At 48.3% G+C, this 18,035-nt stretch overlaps 1 protein-coding gene across 4 annotated transcripts in view; it reads left to right on the top strand.

Moving 5' to 3' along the window:
• Positions 1-15,768, top strand: part of ANKRD16 (ankyrin repeat domain 16) — a 29,279-nt gene extending 13,511 nt beyond the window's left edge. For 2 of the 4 annotated variants that reach the window (XR_013397906.1, XM_015146413.3), the window contains one exon: positions 15,391-15,768. The gene's annotated coding sequence lies outside the window, so the exon portion shown is untranslated. Of the gene's footprint in view, positions 1-7,160; positions 7,471-15,390 lie in introns of those variants that run through there. The other 2 variants (XR_013397905.1, XM_015146412.3) reach the window with 1 other exon arrangement.
• The last annotated feature ends 2,267 nt before the right edge of the window (positions 15,769-18,035 follow it).

The following is an 18,035-nucleotide window of genomic DNA, read 5'->3' as shown; positions in this document are numbered from 1 at the left end:
TTTAGTAGAGACGGGGTTTCACCGTGTTAACCAGGATGGTCTCGATCTCCTGACCTCGTGATCCGCCCGTCTCGGCCTCCCAAAGTGCTGGGATTACAGGCTTGAGCCACCGTGCCCGGCCAGATCAGGCTTCTTAATCATTGTATGCATCAGTCGCAAGCAACATTGAACCCTCTTGTTGAGTGTGATCCAGCAAGTGCTTATTGCACACCCACCTTATTCTCAGTGTTGGGCTCGGTTTGGCACAGAGCAAGAATTTCCTGTTCGTCTTAATTATTCCCAGATGGTATCAGCAGATTCCTGTTTCTAACCACCAAATCAGTGTTCTGGTAGAAACACTCCTGTCTTGTGACCTCTAAATTACACACACTCTCCATCTGCACTGATTTGAGATGAGTTACCACTTTCCTGTTGTTCCAGAGATACCTGCGTCAATACCCTCTGGGGCTGAAGATGGTTCTGTTGTGTGGATATTTCACGTGTACAGATGGGACTGAAAGATCAGTCTGGGGCTGCCCTCTTTCCCCTCAGCACACACATGAGCAGCTTTGCGTTTGCAGCAGCTGCATGCACTATCAGTTTCCATTTGGCTTTGCTTCTGCCCTTACAAACAGCTTATGATGACAACACAGCATATTACACTGTTGTCCCCGGTTTTCCAAGATTCCATGCACTTTTGTAATAGAAACCATGGTTACCGGATGCCACTGCTGAAACTACTAGACACCCAGAGATGGCAGTGATTATAAGAACATTAATCGTGGGTTGGGCATGGTAGCTCATGCCTGTAATCCCAGCACTTTGGGAGGCCGAGGCAGGTGGATCACCTGAGGTCAGGAGTTCAAGACCTGCCTGGCCAACATGGTGAAACCCCATCTCTTCTAAAAATATGAAAATTAGCCCGGCATGGTGGCATGCACCTGTAATCCCAGCTACTTGGGAGGCTGAGGCAGGAGAATCACTTTAACCCAGGAGGGGGAGCTTGCAGTGAGCCAAGATCGTGCCACTGTACTCCAGCCTGGGCGACAAGAGCGAGACTCCATCTCAAAACAAAACAAAATTACCCTGGCATGGTGGCAGTCGCCTGTAATCCCAGCTACTTGGGAGGCTAAGGCAGAAGAATCGCTTGAACCTGGGAGGCAGAGGTTGCAGTGAGCCGAGATTGCACCACTGCACTCCAGCCTGGGTGACAGAGCGAGACTCCATCTCAAAAAAAAAAAAAAAAACATTAATTGCAGCAAAGAGAGTAGCAATAATAGAATAATAACCAGATGTTTCCGTAACAATAATATATGAAGAATGCTCTGACAATGATGATAATATTTTTCTATTACTCCCTGATTATAGTTACTTTCCTCACCTCCTTTGGGTCTTTACCTACAAGCCACCTTCTCAGTGAGGCCTGCCCAGGCCACCCTATCTAAAATTGTATCCTTTCTTCAACATTTGATATCTTCTTTCCCCAATTTATTTTTTCTTCTTAGCATTTGCTATTAGCAAATGTACCATATAATTTATTTATTTTGTTCATTGTTTTTCTCCCCCACTGGTATGCAGGCTCCTTGGACTGATTTTTGTCTTTTAAATTTAAAAGTATTATATAGTTAATGAATGTGCGATAAAAGCCCTTTGTGTGCATCGAGCACTTACTATATGCAAGATAGTGCTAAACCCTTACCTAGATTGTCTCATTTTGTCCTCTGACTCTTGCACCCTGCAGCCCCTTCTCATTGTTATTCCCTCTGGAGCATCTTTTCCCATACACACGTTCAGGAAGAGTCTCTGCTTGATACCCTCAGTTGGTAGGCACCACCCACCCCCCTGCAGTCCTGCGTCATTGTTGCTGCTCTGTTTAGACTCTTCCTTTCAGATACCAGCGACATCCTAATTGCCATATCAAGTGATGTACTTTTAGCCCTTAGGTTACTGACCCTTTCAGTTCACTTACTGATCACTGCCCCCTTCTGGAGTCTTGCCACATGCAATATGCACTCCTGGATTTTTCCTTCTGCCTTTTCCATCTCTGCCTCTGCACTCCTCTGTCAGGCCAACCCTCCATGCTCATGTGTACCAGCTTCTGTCTCCAGCATCTCCCTCATTCTGGGTTTTCTCTTGAAGCATTGTTGTCCAGGACTCGGGTTTCAGCGACACCCTAATGTCAGTAACACTCAGATCTCTCTAGCCCTTACTTTCCACCGCCTGCTTACATTTCTGCATGGATGTTCTGAGGCCGTCTCATATTCAGTTTATTCAAAACCCAGCCTTCCCCACAACCCACTGACGTACAGGCCTGCACTCCTGCCTTGGTTGATGGCACCACAGCTCACCCCACCGTGTTGGAAAACTGGGGGTCAGTCGTGACTGCTCCCTCTTCGGGGGTCCCTGCGGAGGCCTGCTGCTGGGCGGCTCTCTAATCTGCCTGTTCCACACCATCCCTACTGTCACTCCTAGAGAGTGGCAGCCATGTCTTAAACACGCCTCTCCACGTCCTCAAATCCACCCTCCACACGGCTGCCAGGGCGTTCTCACTAATGTGACCAAGGGCATTGATTGCCAATTGTGGCTTAACGTGCCTCCCAGAGCACGTACTACACTTTTGCCAGGATTTCTGATTGCCTCAACTAACGCCCACTTCTGCCAGGGCTATCAGCTGGTCCTAAAAGCACACCCGCTCCCATGGTGAGTGTGTGTTATTAAAAGAAGCTCAATCAAAGCAGAAGTCTCGGCCGGGCACGGTGGCTCACGCCTGTAATCCCAGTATTATGGGAGGCCGAGGCGGGCAGATCACGAGGTCAGGAGATCGAGACCATCCTGGCCAACATGGTGAAATCCCATCTGTACTAAAAATACAAAAATTAGCTGGGCGTGGTGGCAAACGCCTGTAATCCCAGCAATTTGGGAGGCTGAGGCAGGAGAATCGCTGGAACCCGGGAGTTGGAGGTTGCAGTGAGCCAAGATCGCCACTGCACTCCAGCCTGGCAACAGAGTGAGACTCCGCCTCAAAAAAAAAGTCACTGAAAAGAGATGGAAAGAGGTAAAAGTTGTAATGACTTGAAAATAGCGAGGACCGGCCGGGCGCAGTGGCTCAAGCCCGTAATCCCAGCACTTTGGGAGGCCGAGACGGGCGGATCACGAGGTCGGGAGATCGAGACCATCCTGGCTAACACGGTGAAACCCCGTCTCTACTAAAAATACAAAAAACTAGCCGGGCGAGGTGGCGGGCGCCTGTAGTCCCAGCTACTCCCGAGGCTGAGGCAGGAGAATGGCGTAAACCCGGGAGGCGGAGCTTGCAGTGAGCTGAGATCCGGCCACTGCACTCCAGCCCGGGCTACAGAGCAAGACTGCGTCTCAAAAAAAAAAAAGAAAATAGCGAGGACCTAACATATATTACCACAACAATTTATACCAGAAAATACACAAGACAAGATGGAAAGGATCACAGAATGGAAACGAGATGGCAAGTCAGGCTAAAGCCTGAGGGAACTATAGGGAGGGTGCTCAGACAGTGAGAAGAGGGAGGAGCAAGCACTGAATTGAATTTAACCTGGGACGTTGCTAGAATTCACCAGCAGGTGGCAGACCAGAAAAATGTCCCTTTTAATCTCTGACTTTTGTTTGTAAAGCCTATTGTAAAATACAGAAGATAGTAAAGGAGAAAACAAAAATAATCTATAGTTCCATCAGCCAGATGGAACCACTCTTATTTCCCCTTAGTCTTTCAAAATGCATATAGGGCTGAGCACAGTGGCCCATACCTATAATCCCAGCACTTTGGGAGGCCGAGGCAGGCCTTGAGGTCAGGAGTTCGAGACTAGCCTGGCTAACATGGTGAAACCCCATCTCTACTAAACATACAAAAAGTGGCCAGCCATCCTGGGCACGGTGGCTCACGCCTGTAATCCTAGCACTTTAGGAGGCCGAGGCAGGCGGATCATGATGTCTGGAGATCGAGACCATCCTGGCTAACACAGTGAAACCCTGTCTCTACTAAAAATACAAAAAAGTTAGCTGGGCGTGGTGGTATGTGTCTATAGTTCCAGCTACTTGGGAGGCTGAGGCAGGAGAATTGCTTGTATCCAGGAGGCGGAGGTTGCAGTGAGCTGAGATCATGCCACTGCACTCCAGCCTGGGCAACAGAGCAAGACTCCATCTCCAAAAAAAAAAAAAATTTAGCCGGGTGTGGTGGGGCACGCCTGTAGTCCCAGCTACTTGGGAGGCTGAGGCATAGAATCGCTTGAACCCAGGAGGCAGAGGCTGCAGTGAGCCGAGATCACACCACTGCACTCCAACCTTGGCAAGAGAGTGAGACTCCGTCCAAGAAATAAAAAATAAAATGTGGGGCCAGGTGCAGTGGCTCACACCTGCAATCCCAGCGCTTTGGGAGGCCAAGGAGGGCAGATCACGAGGTCAGGAGATCGAGACCATCTTGGCTGACACAGTGAAACCCCATCTCTACTAAAAATAGAAAAAATTAGCCAGGTGTGGTGGCGGGCACCTGTAGTCCCAGCTACTCAGGAGGCTGAGGCAGGAGAATGGCATGAACCCAGGAAGCAGAGCTTGCAGTGAGCCGAGATTGCACCACTGCACTGCAGCCTGGGCAACAGAGTGAGACTCTGTCTCAAAATAAATGAATAAAAAATAAATAAAATGCATACAGTTGAGCTGATGCTGTATATGCAGTTTTTCACTTAACTTTGTTTATTCATTTTGGAGACAGTCTTGCTCTGTCACCCAGGCGGGGGTGCAGTGGCACAATCTCGGCTCACTGCAGCCTGCATCTCCTGGGTTCAAGCAATTCTCATACCTCAGCCTCCTATGTAGCTGGGATTACAGGCGCCCTCCACCACGCCTGGCTAATTTTTGTATTTTTAGTAGAGACAGGGTTTCACTATTTTGGCCAGGCTGGTCTCGAACTCCTGACCTCGAGTGATCGGCCCACCTCAGCCTCCCAAAGTGCTAGGTTTACAGGTGTGAGCACTATGCTTGGCTCTCTAACTTTACATTACAAGCAAATCCTAATGCTCTTTAAAACTTTGTGAATGTCGTGTTTCATGGCCGTCTTATGCTCCATCGTATTGCCGTCCGTATTGAGTCGTGTGTGTTGCCTCTTTCGTTGGTTTCCATTTTGTTTTTAAGATGTAGACAGAGTAATCAGTAGAGCTCTGTCAAATTCAACTGGAGGCAAGGGTGGCAGGTTGAGGACAGAAACGGCTGTTGGATTTGATTACCGGAGGTTGGGCCGCGCGAGTGGGTGGGAGACATGGGCTGCACGGGGACCTGAGCAACTCTGCGCCCTTGGCTGCGTTGTGTGATGAAGGAAAGGAAAGAAGAAAGTGGTTTGACAGGACAGTAGTTTTCTCCGAGAGGATGAGTGAGGGGATGAGCGTGTGGCATGTTTACAGACTGGGAAATGAGCCCAGAGAGGGAGGAAGCCAGCAGGGAGGAAGGGAGGGCTCTGTGGGAAGGCCCTTCGGAAGGCGTGGAAAGTAGGCTTAGAAGCCCTTGGGAAGCTCAGTTCCAGATGAAGAAGGAGCATTTCCTTCTCAGAGGCATGGAGGAAAGAAGCAGGGCAAGGAGGAAGAAGAAGTCCAAGGCAGAGCCCACATGGGTGCCTCATTGAATGCCAGTATCTTGGAGGGTGGGGGATTTGTGGAGCACGTTCAATGGATAAAAATGTAGACTTATATTTGGCAGTTTTTACACTTTTTAAAATTATACTCTTTCAGTTGGAAAGAGTGATGTGATTTTTTGTTTGTTTGTTTTGTTTTTGAGACAGAGTCTAGCTATGTTGCCCAGGCTGGAGTGCAGTGGTGCGATCTCGGCTCACAGCAACCTCCACCTCCCGGGTTCAAGCGATTCTCCTGCCTCAGCCTCCTGAGTAGCTGGGATTACAGGCACGCGCCTCCACACCCGGCTAATTTTTCTATTTTTAGTAGAGACGGGGTTTCTCCATGTTGCTTAGGCTGGTCTCGAACTCCCGACCTCAGGTGATCCACCCACCTTGGCGTCCCAAAGTGCTAGGATTACAGGTGTGAGCCACCACGCCCGGCCACGTGACGTGATTTTTATCGAGAATGAAACGAGAGGGAGTGAGGGCTGGCCACTGCCAATCCTGGTAATGACAGGGACTTGATTGGCCTGTGTGATTAACCTACCCTGCGGCATTCGCAGAACCTGCCTCCCTCCACCATGCTGAAAACGTGATTGACTTGATACTGAGGACAGGCCTGGGCGCTCCTGGGAAAGCACGGGGAGTGGATGCATTTATGAGCCCATGCCCTGTGCAGCTTCTGGCCTGAGCACAGCAACAGGAGGGGCCTGCAGGCATTTTGACCAACATGACACCTCTCCTGGCTTCACCATAAGTGAACCAGGTCTCTTGTTCCCTCTTCCTACTCTGGAAGGCCCAATGCATCCTCAAGGGGAGTGACACCATGGGGGTATTTGAAACAACATTTTAAAAATAGCAATGGCTAGGCACCGTGGCTCACCCCTGTAATCCCAACACTTTGGGAGGCCAAGGCAGGCGGATCACTTGAGGTCAGGAGTTCGAGACCAGCCTGGGCAACATGGTGAGACCCTGCCTCTACAAAAAATACAAAAAATTAGCTGGGCGTGGTGTGCCTGTAGTCCCAGCTACTAAGGAAGCTGAGGTGGGAGAATTGCTTGAGCCCAGGAGGTCAAGACTGCAGTGAGCTATGATTGCACTACTGTATTCCAGCCTGGGTGACAGAGCAAAACCCTGTTTCAAAAAAAAAAAAAAAAGCAGTAGGGAGGGAATGAGGGCTGGCTGGTGCCCAGGTAGAGTCGCAGGGAGGAGAGGCCCAGAGCCAAAGCTTACCTCACTGTGTGGGTGCACTGGGGGCCTCTGCAAAGCTGATCTCACCGCATGGGTGCACTGGGGGCCTCTGTGAAGGGGTCAGTGAGGAGCTGGACAAAGATCAGAGCAGGTTTGAGAGAGAATGGGAAGGCAGGACCTGGAGCTGGAAAATGAAGCAGTGGAGAGGGATGTGGATCGATGTTTTTTGTTTCTTTTTTTAATGGAGCAGATTTTTTTTTTATGTTTTTTTAATGTTTCTTTTTTTAATGTTTTTTTAATGTTTCTTTTTTTAATGTTTTTTTAATGTTTCTTTTAATGTTTCTTTTTTTAATGTTTACAGATTGCTGAGAAAATGGTCCAACAGACAGGAAGTGAGGAGGAGGAATGAGTCTAATGTCCCTATGAAGCATCTAAAGTCTTGTTAAAATGCAGATTCCTTCAAATGTAGGAATCCTGAAAAAAAGAAAAATGCAGATTCTCAGAGGGAGAGAGTCCAGGGGTGTGGGGGCCAGTCAATAAAACTATCTACTGGATACCGTGTTGTCTGAGGGATGCGATCCTTACTGCAGACCTCAGCATCACATGATATACACAGGCAACAAACCTGCACATGTATCCCCTATATTTAAAATAAAAGTTGAAATTAGAAACTTTTAAAGATGCAGATTCCCACCCACCCACCCCTCCGCCCCGGCAACCCCCAGCTGCTTCCAGCTAGTTCCCAGGGGCGGCCATGGCTGCTGCATTGAATAGCTTCTTGTGCACAAGGGCAAATATTCGTGTTTGCCCTGCCAGTTCCTCTCCAGCCTCAAGAGGGAAAGCCAAGCAGAAGGGCGCTGAGCAGGAGCTGGGGTACTTGGTGCTGGGAGACACCGAGCTGTCTTCTAGGTGCTTGGACTCTTCAGTGAAATAGGAAAGCAGGTGATTGACTGAGAGTGAGGACACGGTATAAGAGGTCTGAGGAGTTAGCGAAGGATGTGAAATAGTCCGTTAGGGAAGCAAAGGTCTGGGCAGTGCTTCTCAGGCCCCCACCTTGCTGGAGACAGGTGGCTGGGCAGCCCCAGAGGGTTGGGCCTGTAGGTCCAGGGTGGAGTCTAGGAATTTGCATTTCTTTTGTTCTTTTCCTTTTTGTGATGGTTTTACTGAGGTATAATTGGTACACAAAGCTGCACATCCTTGATATGTACAGTTAATTCAGACATATTTGTGCACCTAGGAAACTATCACCACAGCCAAGGCAGTAAACACATCCCTCACCTCCAAAAACAGGATATCCAATCTTTTGGCTCCCCTGGGGCACATTGGAAGAAAAATAATTGTCTTGGGCCACACATAAACTACACTATCACTAAGGATAGCTGATGAGCTTTAAAAAAAAGAAAATCGCAAAAAATCTCAATGTTTTAAGAAAGTTTACAAATTTGGGTTGGGCCGCATTCAAAGCCACCTGGGCCACAAGTTGTACAAACTTGTCCAAAAGTTTCTTCTCACCCCTTCACTTTTTTTGTCTTTTTGTGGTATTGTGTCTGGAATTTATTCCTTCTGGTGGGTTCTTGGTCTTGCTGACTTCAAGAATGAAGCCACAGACCCTCGTGGTGAGTGTTACAGCTCTTAAAGGTGGCGTGGACCCAAAGAATGAGCAGCAGCAAGATTTATTATGACGAGTGAAAGAACAAAGCTTCCACAGCATGGAAGGGGACCAGAGTGGGTTGCTGCTGCTGTCTGGGGGTGGCCAGCTTTTATTTTTCCCTTATTTGTCCCCGCCCACATCCTGCTGATTGGTTCATTTTACAGAGTGCTGATAGGTGCGTTTATAAGCCTTTAGCTAGACACAAAGCGCTGATTGGTGCATTTTTAGATTGCTGATTGGTGCATTTACAATCCATCAGCTAGACACAGAGCATTGATTGGTGCATTTTTTACAGAGTGCTGATTGGTGCATTTACAATCCTTTAGCTAGACAAAAAAGTTCTCTTTCTAGAGTCCCCACTTGACCCAGGAAGTCCAGCTGGCATCACCTCTCAATCCGCCCTCTGAACAGGACACCCCAGCTGCTGTTGGAAATTGGGCAATGACCACTCTAGCTACTTCCTGTTGGATAGGGGTGACAAAGGGGCCCTGCAGTTGTAGTGTCCTCCAAAGGGGATCCCTTTAGGCCAGACAAAGGGCCAGCGGGTTGGTCCAGGGGTCCTCAGTAGAAGTTGTTAGTTGAGCTCATTTGGGGTTCCATTTGTAAGACCATCTGTAGCTTGATGGCCTCAATCCTAGAGGAAATAAATTTGACAAGGAGGTTAAAAATACAGTGCCTGGGCCGGGCGCGGTGGCTCAAGCCTGTAATCCCAGCACTTTGGGAGGCCGAGGCGGGTGGATCACGAGGTCAGGAGATCGAGACTATCCTGGCTAACATGGTGAAACCCCGTCTCTACTAAAAATACAAAAAAAAACTAGCCGGGCGTGGTGGCGGGCGCCTGTAGTCTCAGCTACTTGGGAGGCTGAGGCGGGAGAATGGCGTGAACCTGGGAGGCGGAGCTTGCAGTGAGCCGAGATCACGCCACTGCACTCCAGCCTGGGAGACACAGCGAGACTCCGTCTCAAAAAAAAAAAAAAAAAAAACAGTGCCTGAAGGTGAGCAATAGCAAGCTGGCTCCCCTAGAAAGGGGAGAAGTCATGTCACCCAACTCCAGAGGTTGGTATAAGAGTTTGAAAGGCATTGTCTGATTTCAGAAGCCTTTTCCTGTAAACACCAGGCGGCATCTCGTACTGTCCCTGACTGGTTAGTGTAAAAGCAACACTCTTCCCCTAAGAAGGTGCAGAGTCCTCCTTTCTCAGCAGTGAGGAGGTCTAGGCCTCAGTGGTTTTGGAGAGTCACTGTCGCCAAAGAGTCTATTTGGGATTGTAGTTACTATTCTTACTGGATAGATTTTATTATTTCTTGCAAACTGGGAAATCCTGTGAAAGTGTGTGGTAGTAGGATAATGAAGTAGATAAATCTGCTATTCTGGTTCCTGTAGCAGTGGCCATTCCTAACCCTATAAGTAAGGGTATTAGTTGTATGGCTCTGAGCTGAAGGAGTTGAGCTTGGAGGGGCATTGATAGGGTCTGATTTCCATAAGATTAGAAGTTAGGATAATACTTCTTACACTGTTAACTTTTAGCAAACTTTCCTTTTGTTGAAAAACTTATAAGTTTGGGATTTTAATTTTTCTTTGCTATTAATAAAACCTCGTTCAGTCCGTAGTAACTTAGAATTGGTATAGATGGCTCCTTCCTGATTCTGTAAGTACTTTAAAGTTTGGCTGAGTGCAAACAGCTCCCACTTTTGAGCAGAGTAATTATTAGGCAATTTTCCTAACTGCTTCTACAAGAGTTTCCTTATCACTTACTGAATACCCGTTGTGTCTTTTTTCCTTAAACTCTGGGGAGGAACCACAGGGGAGGAACCATCTATCATCCTGTCCTGAAGGGAGTTCCTCCTAGGTCCGGTTGGACCTTTGTATGGTAATTAGTTAAGATTTAGATCCCTTGTGAGGAAACCTGCTGGGTTAATGATTTTTGATAGGAAGGCAATGGGTTGTCAGTGGCCTCAGTGCTTTCAGGCTACGCCCTTGCTTACACTGAAAACAAGGTGGTATTGGAGTGTTGTAGGGTAACAGAGAAGACCTTCAATTATCAATTATAGGTTTTAAATTTACCCTGGCTTTTAAAGGAATAGGGGACACTGTTTTTTCTTTACTACTTCCATCTCTCTTTCCTTCTCTTTGACTTCTTTGTCTCCCTCTCTCCTTCTGACTCCCTCTTTGTCTGTCTCTTCCTCTCTTTCTTGACTTTCTTTCTCTCTCTCTCTCTGACTCTTCTTTTTCTGTCTCTTCCTCTCTCTCCTCTCTTTGACTTTCTGCCTCTCTGTCGCTTCCTCTCTCTGTCTCCCTTTTTGACTCCTTCTTTGTCTCTGTCTCTTCCTCCCTCTCTCTCTCTCTCTGTCTCTTTCTCTCTTTCCTTTCTGCTGGTCTTTCCCTGCCTCTTCCAGCCACTTATGCTGCTGTTCTCCCCTCTCCTTCCCCTTTTTGATGGCTTCGGCAGCGTAAGACTGCCACCTCCTTGGGTTTTTGCACTGCATGCAGTAACTCCATGATTTCCTTGTGGTATTTAATGGGGGCTCCCCAGAGGTTAGGAACCCCCTTTCTTTCCATATTGCAGCATGGGCATGTAGGATTAGATAAGCATACTTGCTCTCTGTATACACATTTATTCTTTTTCACTTTCCCAGTTCTAAGGCTCGGGTAAGTGCCACCAGATCTGCTAACTGGGCGCTGCACCCTGGGGGAAGTGGCTTACTTTCAAGTAAGGTTACATCATTAACTATGGCATAACCTGCCCTTCGTATCCCATTCTCCACAAATGAACTTTCATCGGTATATAGGTTAAGGTCAGGATTAACTAAGGGGACTTCTAAGAGATCCTCCCAGGTGGCATAAGTCTGGACTATAATTTGTTGGCAGTCATGCTCGATTGGTTCCCTATCCTCTGGGAGAAAAGTGGCAGGGTTGAGGGCCACACACATACGTATTTGAAGCACTGGTCCCTCAAGGAGTAGTGCCTGGTATCTAAGTAGGTGGTTGTCTGATAGCCATAAACTTCCTTTGGCACCTGGTATGCCATTACATCATGAGTGGTGCAGACAGTGAGATCCTTTCCTTGTATTATTTTGATAGCCACTGACACTAAGACGGCCACCGCCGCAACTACCGGTAAACAGTGAGGCCAGCCTTTTGCTACTGCATCAATTTCCTTACTTAGGTATGCCACTGGTTGTGGGGTTGTCCCACGAGTCTGAGTAAGGACCCCAAGAGCTATTCCTGCTCTCTCTGTGATGTATAAAGAGAAGTGTTGTCCTGTGGGGAGGCTTAAGGCTGGAGCTTGAGTTTGTTCCTTCCAATGCCCAGACTTCAGGGTTGATTTCCTCCTCAAGCAGGGGACAACAAATAGGTAACTTGTCCCCCATATTCATGTAGATAATAGCTTCAGCTTTGGCTAATATATCCCTCTCTAATAAGGGTATGGGACTTTCAGGCATAGCAAGAAAATCATGTGAAAAGAGCAAAGTCTCCCAATTACAACTGAGGAGGTGGGAGAAATACCTGGTTATAGGCCATCCCAAGATTCCTTGGATGGTAACAGACCTTGAGGACAGCTGTCCGGGACAGGAGATTAACACTGAGAAAGCCACGCCAGTGGCCAGGAGGAAGTCGATTTCCTGGCCCTCAAAACGTACCCTGGGCTCAGTGAGAGTGATGACATGAGCTGGCGCTTGCCCCGGGCACTCTCAGTCCTGTTGTTGGATCATCTGGTTGAGGGCTTCTGGCCCGGAGAACCTTTGTCCTCTGGGGCAGTGCACCTTCTGGTGATTGCCTCAGCATAGTGGACATGGGCGAGGGGGCAGCTTGTTTCTTGTTGGACAATCTTTTTTAAAGTGTCCTTGCAAGCCACACTAGTAACGAGCCCTACCAGGTGATGGCCTGCTCCATTTTCTGTCCTCTCTGAACCACCAAGGTTTATTTGTCTAAGGGCCATGACTAAGGCTGCAGCCTTTCTCTGATCTCGCTTTTCCTTTTCGGCCTGTTCCTCTCAGTCCCTATTATAGAACATCAAGGTTGCCAGGTTTAATAAAATGCCTCCAGATTTTGTTCAGGGCCCCGGGCTCGCTTTTGGAGCTTTCTCCTGATATCTGTGGCTGACTGGATAATAAACTTATCTTTTAGGATCAATTGACCCTCGAGTGAGTCGGGTGACAGGGGAGTATATTTTCTTTTTTTTTTTTTTTTTTTTGAGACGGAGTCTCACTCTGCTGCCCAGGCTAGAGTGCAGTGGCCGGATCTCAGCTCACTGCAAGCTCCGCCTCCCGGGTTTACGCCATTCTCCTGCCTCAGCCTCCCGAGTAGCTGGGACTACAGGCGCCCGCCACGTCGCCCGGCTAGTTTTTTGTATTTTTTTAGTAGACACGGGGTTTCACCGTGTTAGCCAGGATGGTCTCGATCTCCCGACCTCGTGATCCGCCTGTCTCGGCCTCCCAAAGTGCTGGGATTACAGGCTTGAGCCACCGCGCCCGGCCCGGGGAGTATATTTTCTTAAGGCCTCCCTTAGTCGCTCGAGGAAGGCAGAAGGATTTTCTTCCTTTCCCTGAGTTATGGTGGACATCATCAAATAATTCATAGGCTTTTTCCTAATTCTCCTTAGTCCTTCTAGAACACAGATCAGCAGATGTTTATGACTCCAGTCCCCATGATCTGAGTCGAGGTCCCAGTGGGGATCCATACTAGGGACGGCTTGCTGACCAGTAGGGAATTTGTCCCTTTCTTCAGCTGTCATTCTGTCATTTACTTGACTAAGATACCAGGTATCTCCAAACTCTCGGGCTGCAGCCAAAGCCGCATTCTTTTCATTAAAGGCCAGGGTTTGATCTAATGACATCTCTCTAAGTGAGATCGAAGGTTTGCCCTAGACACTGTAAGACATCTATGTACCTATCGGGATCATCTGAAAACTTCCCCAGGTCTACCTTGATCTGCTTTAAATCAGAGACGGAGAAGGGGACATGTACCTGGGTTGGGCCAAATTCCCCTCCCACTACAGCTTGAAGGGGACATAACCGATAGTGGGGGTGGGGGAGGTTGTGGTCCCTTGGAGATTTCTTTGCTTGTTTCCTTCTGGGCGGGCGAGATTAGAGGAGGCTTATCATTAATAGGGGAGCTATAGGGAAGCTAGGATATGGAGGTCAGCTGAGAGGTCCTCTTGTGGGATGTAAATTGCAAGCTTTGCATAGTTGTGGATTCTCCTTTGATGAAAACTTGGACATAAGTATTTCACTCCATCTGCCGTCCCTCTTACAGAAAAGGTCAAGCTGAAGGATAGTATTGTAATTTATACTTCCTTCAGGTGGCCATTTTTCACCATCAGAGAGAGAATACTGGGGCCAGGCTGTAGTGCAGAAAAAAATGAGCTGCCTCTTTTTCAGGGTTTGTGGGTCAAATTGGTCCCAGTGTAGGATGCATTTCAAGGGTGAGCCTGTTGATGCCTGAGTGTTTCCCATTGGGGTCGCCAAAATGTGTCCAGAATTTATTCCTTCTGGTGTGTTCTTGGTCTCGCTGACTTCAAGAATGAAGCTGCGGACCTCGCGGTGAGTGTTACAGTCTTAAAGATGGCGCATCTAGAGTTAGTTCCTCCCAGTGGGTTCGTGGTCTTGCTGACTTCAGGAAGCCACAGACCCTCACCACGAGTGTTACAGCTCTTAAAGTTGGCACAGACCCAAAGAGTGAGCAGCAGCAAGATTTATTATGAAAAGCGAAAGAACAAAGCTTCCACAGCGTGGAAGGGGACCCGAGTGGGTTGCTGCTGCTGGCTGGGGGTGACCAGCTTTTATTCTCTTATTTGTCCCCACCCACGTCCTGCAGATTGGTCCATTTTACAGAGTGCTGATTGGTGCGTTTACAATCCTTTAGACACAAAGCACTGATGGGTGCTTTTTTTTTTTTTTTTTTTTGAGACGGAGTCTCGCTCTGTCGCCCAGGCTGGAGTGCAGTGGCGAGATCTCAGCTCACTGCAAGCTCCGCCTCCCGGGTTTACGCCATTCTCCTGCCTCAGCCTCCCGAGTAGCTGGGACTACAGGCGCCGGCCACCTCGCCTGTCTAGTTTTTTTTGTATTTTTTTAGTAGAGACGGGGTTTCACTGCTTTAGCCAGGATGGTCTCGATCTCCTGACCTCGTGATCCGCCCGTCTCGGCCTCCCAGAGTGCTGGGATTACAGGCTTGAGCCACCGCGCCCGACAACATTTTTACAGAGTTCTGATTGGTGCATTTACAATCCTTTAGCTAGACAGAAAAGTTCTCCAAGTCCCCACTGGACCCAGGAAGTCCAGCTGGCTTCACCTCTCAGTATGAACCTTTAATATGAGCTCTGCCCTCTAACTTTGTGAGCGCACAGCACAGTAACATTCACTGCAGGCCTCGTGCTGCTCACCCATCTGGAGGACTGATTCTTCTGGCACAGGGGAAACGATCTGAATTGAGGGCAGCTCCCCTTTCCCTCTCCTATGGGATCTGCTTGTCTCCCAAGTTCCCAGGTAATGCTGGTGTGGACACTGCATTGGGGAGGCCTCGTGTTGAAAGCCCATGGAGTCAGGGACATGGCAGTATCACCGGCTGTATGGGGCAGCTGAGGGTCCCTGTCCTGCAGTTTTCTCCACCACGGTCAGCTGCTCCGGGACAGTAGGTGGAAAGTCAGAATTCACTAAGATGGGGACTTTTCCAGGCAAACAAAGCAGAAGGGTCGTTTAGCACAGTGTCTGGTACGGGGGAAATGCCCAAAACAAACAGCTTGTTACTATCTAGCGCCAGCCTCACCTTCCCTCCTGCCTTCCAACCGCGCATGGGACCCTCCCTCTCTGACTGTGCAGCATATAGAGCCAGGGCCTGTGGCCAGCAGCCCTGAGTCCAGCTGTGGGGACTTGCGCTAGCTGCTTGCCCTCTCTGAGCTTCAGTTTCATCTGTAAACTAAGATGATAATAACTTTCTTCACAGAGTTGCCCGGAGACTGAGCACCTTTCGCTTTTCGGCTCAGAGAAGGCAAAGTGCAACTTGCTTCAGTCATCCTGAACCTGAGTTCAACCGACTGCAGCCGCCTATGTTTGACCCCAGTGAGATCCAAGTCGTATATCTGAGGTGTGTCAGTGGCGAAGTCGGTGCCACATCTGCACTGGCCCCCAAGGTCAGCTCCCTAGGTCTGTCTCCAAAAATGGTTGCTGATGACATCACCAACCATTGACTGGAAGAGTCTGAGGATGACAGTGAAACTGACCAGCCACAACAGACAGGCCCAGACTGAGGTGGTGCCTTCTGCCTCCGCCCTGATCGTCACAACCTTCGGGAACCACCAACAGACGGAAAGAAACACAAAAACATGAAACACAGTGGAAGCACCACTTTTGAGGAGATTGTCAACATTGCCCAACAGATGCAGCACCAGTCTTTTTTTTTTTTTTTTTTGAGACGGAGTCTCTCTCTGTCGCCCAGGCTGGAGTGCAGTGGCGCGATCTCGGCTCACTGCAAGCTCCGCCTCCCGGGTTCCCGCCATTCTCCTGCCTCAGCCTCCCGAGTAGCTGGGACTACAGGCACCCACAACCGCGCCCGGCTAATTTTTTGTATTTTTAGTAGAGACGGGGTTTCACCGTGGTCTCGATCTCCTGACCTCGTGATCCGCCCGCCTCGGCCTCCCAAAGTGCTGGGATTACAGGCGTGAGCCACTGCGCCCGGCTGCAGCACCAGTCTTTAGCCAGAGAACTCTCTGGAACCATTAAAGAATTCCTGGGGGCTGGGCGCGGTGGCTCATGCCTGTAATCCCAGCACTTTGGGAGGCTGAGGCGAGAGGATCGAGAGAGATCGAGACCGTCCTGGCTAACACGGTGAAACCCCGTCTCTACTAAAAATACAAAAAAATTACCTGGGCGTGGTGGCGGGTGCGGGTAATCCCAGCTACTCGGGAGGCTGAGGCAGGAGAATGGCGTGAACCCCAGAGGCGGAGCTTGCAGTGAGCGGAGATCGCGCCACTGCACTCCAGCCTGGGTGACAGAGCGAGACTCCCTCTCAAAAAAAAAAAAAAAAAAAGGAATTCCTGGTCATGGACTGCCCAGTCTGTGAGCTGCAATGTTGATGGTATCACAGATGATACCAACAGTGAAGCAGTGGTTAAAGAGTGAAAAGGAAAATATTTTCATAAAGGGTTATCTGATAACCAAAAAAAAAAAAAAAAAAAAAAAGACATTGCATCTAAGCCACTTAGCACCGTGTCTGGCATGTAATAAATAATAAATGTCATGGCCGGGCGCGGTGGCTCAAGCCTGTAATCCCAGCACTTTGGGAGGCCGAGGCGGGCGGATCACAAGGTCAGGAGATCGAGACCACAGTGAAACCCCGTCTCTACTAAAAATACAAAAAATTAGCCGGGCGCGGTGGCGGGCGCCTGTAGTCCTAGCTACTCAGGAGGCTGAGGCAGGAGAATGGCATGAACCCAGGAGGCGGATCTTGCAGTGAGCCGAGATCGCGCCACTGCACTCCAGCCTGGTCAACAGCGTGAGACTCCGTCTCAAAAAAAAAAAAAAATAAATAAAAATAAATAAATAAATAAATAAATAAATAAATGTCAATGATTCTCAAAGAACCCAGGAGTAGAAAAAGCATTTAATAAAAATTAGCTCTTGGCATAATCTCTTCATCCTCACCCAGCAGAGCCTCAGACGTCTTCCAGATTCACAAAAATTAATTTCTCCACCCCTGTTCCTGCTTTGCACTTTGTAGCAATTACCACATGGTTTGTCTAATGTTAGAACTATTTATATAAGTGGTAGTCAAGGCCACTGAGTCGTGCATCCCTGGAGGTCAGTTACTATTTATTTTTTTGAGACAGAGTGGCTCTGTCGCCCAGGCTGGAGTGCAGTGGTACAATCTCGGCTCAGTGCAACCTCCACCCCCTGGGTTCAAGTGATTCTTCTGCCTCAGCCTTCCAAGTAGCTGGAATTATAGGCTCCCACCACCGCGCTCTGCTGATTTTTGTATTTTTAGTAGAGACTGGGTTTTGCCATGTTGACCAGGTGGGTCTCAAACTCGTGACCTCAGGTGATCCACTTGTCTCGGCCTCCCAAAGTGCTGGGATTACAGGTGTGAGCCACTGCACCCAGCCTGAGTCAGTTACTATATCTTACCTTACAAACCCCAGAAGGCTGCACACAGCTCCTGCACGTGGTACACCTTCAAGGAATTACCCATGGATTTGAATAAGGTTATATATGATGTAACACTCATGTGCTTTATTTCATTTTTAGTGAGTTTATATTCTAAAATATTTACTCCTGGTGAAAAATAATTCAGACAGTACAAATAAAGATTATTCCAAATAAGATCATATAATACTCTTGCAACTTTTTAAACTGAGTGCATTGTTTCTCATTAGTTCTTTTTGTTTTGTTATTTTCATGTTCTCATTAGTTCTTAACAATCTACCTCATTCTTTTTAACTTTGCATAATGTTGCATTCTTTCTGACATTCCATCTTTCAGATGTGCCACAATCTTTCTAAGCTGTTCCCTGGTTCTGGACATTGTAGGACATTCTAGGGTTTTTAAAGTTATTATAAAGAGCAGTGGCATGGATACATCTTTGTGTCCTTCTGG

The sequence above is a fragment of the Macaca mulatta genome, chromosome 9 (genome assembly GCF_049350105.2).
Source record: "Macaca mulatta isolate MMU2019108-1 chromosome 9, T2T-MMU8v2.0, whole genome shotgun sequence".
Lineage (NCBI taxonomy): Eukaryota > Metazoa > Chordata > Mammalia > Primates > Cercopithecidae > Macaca > Macaca mulatta.
The sequence above is the reverse complement of the archived record's forward strand: the minus strand, read 5'-3'. Positions and strand labels throughout refer to the sequence as shown.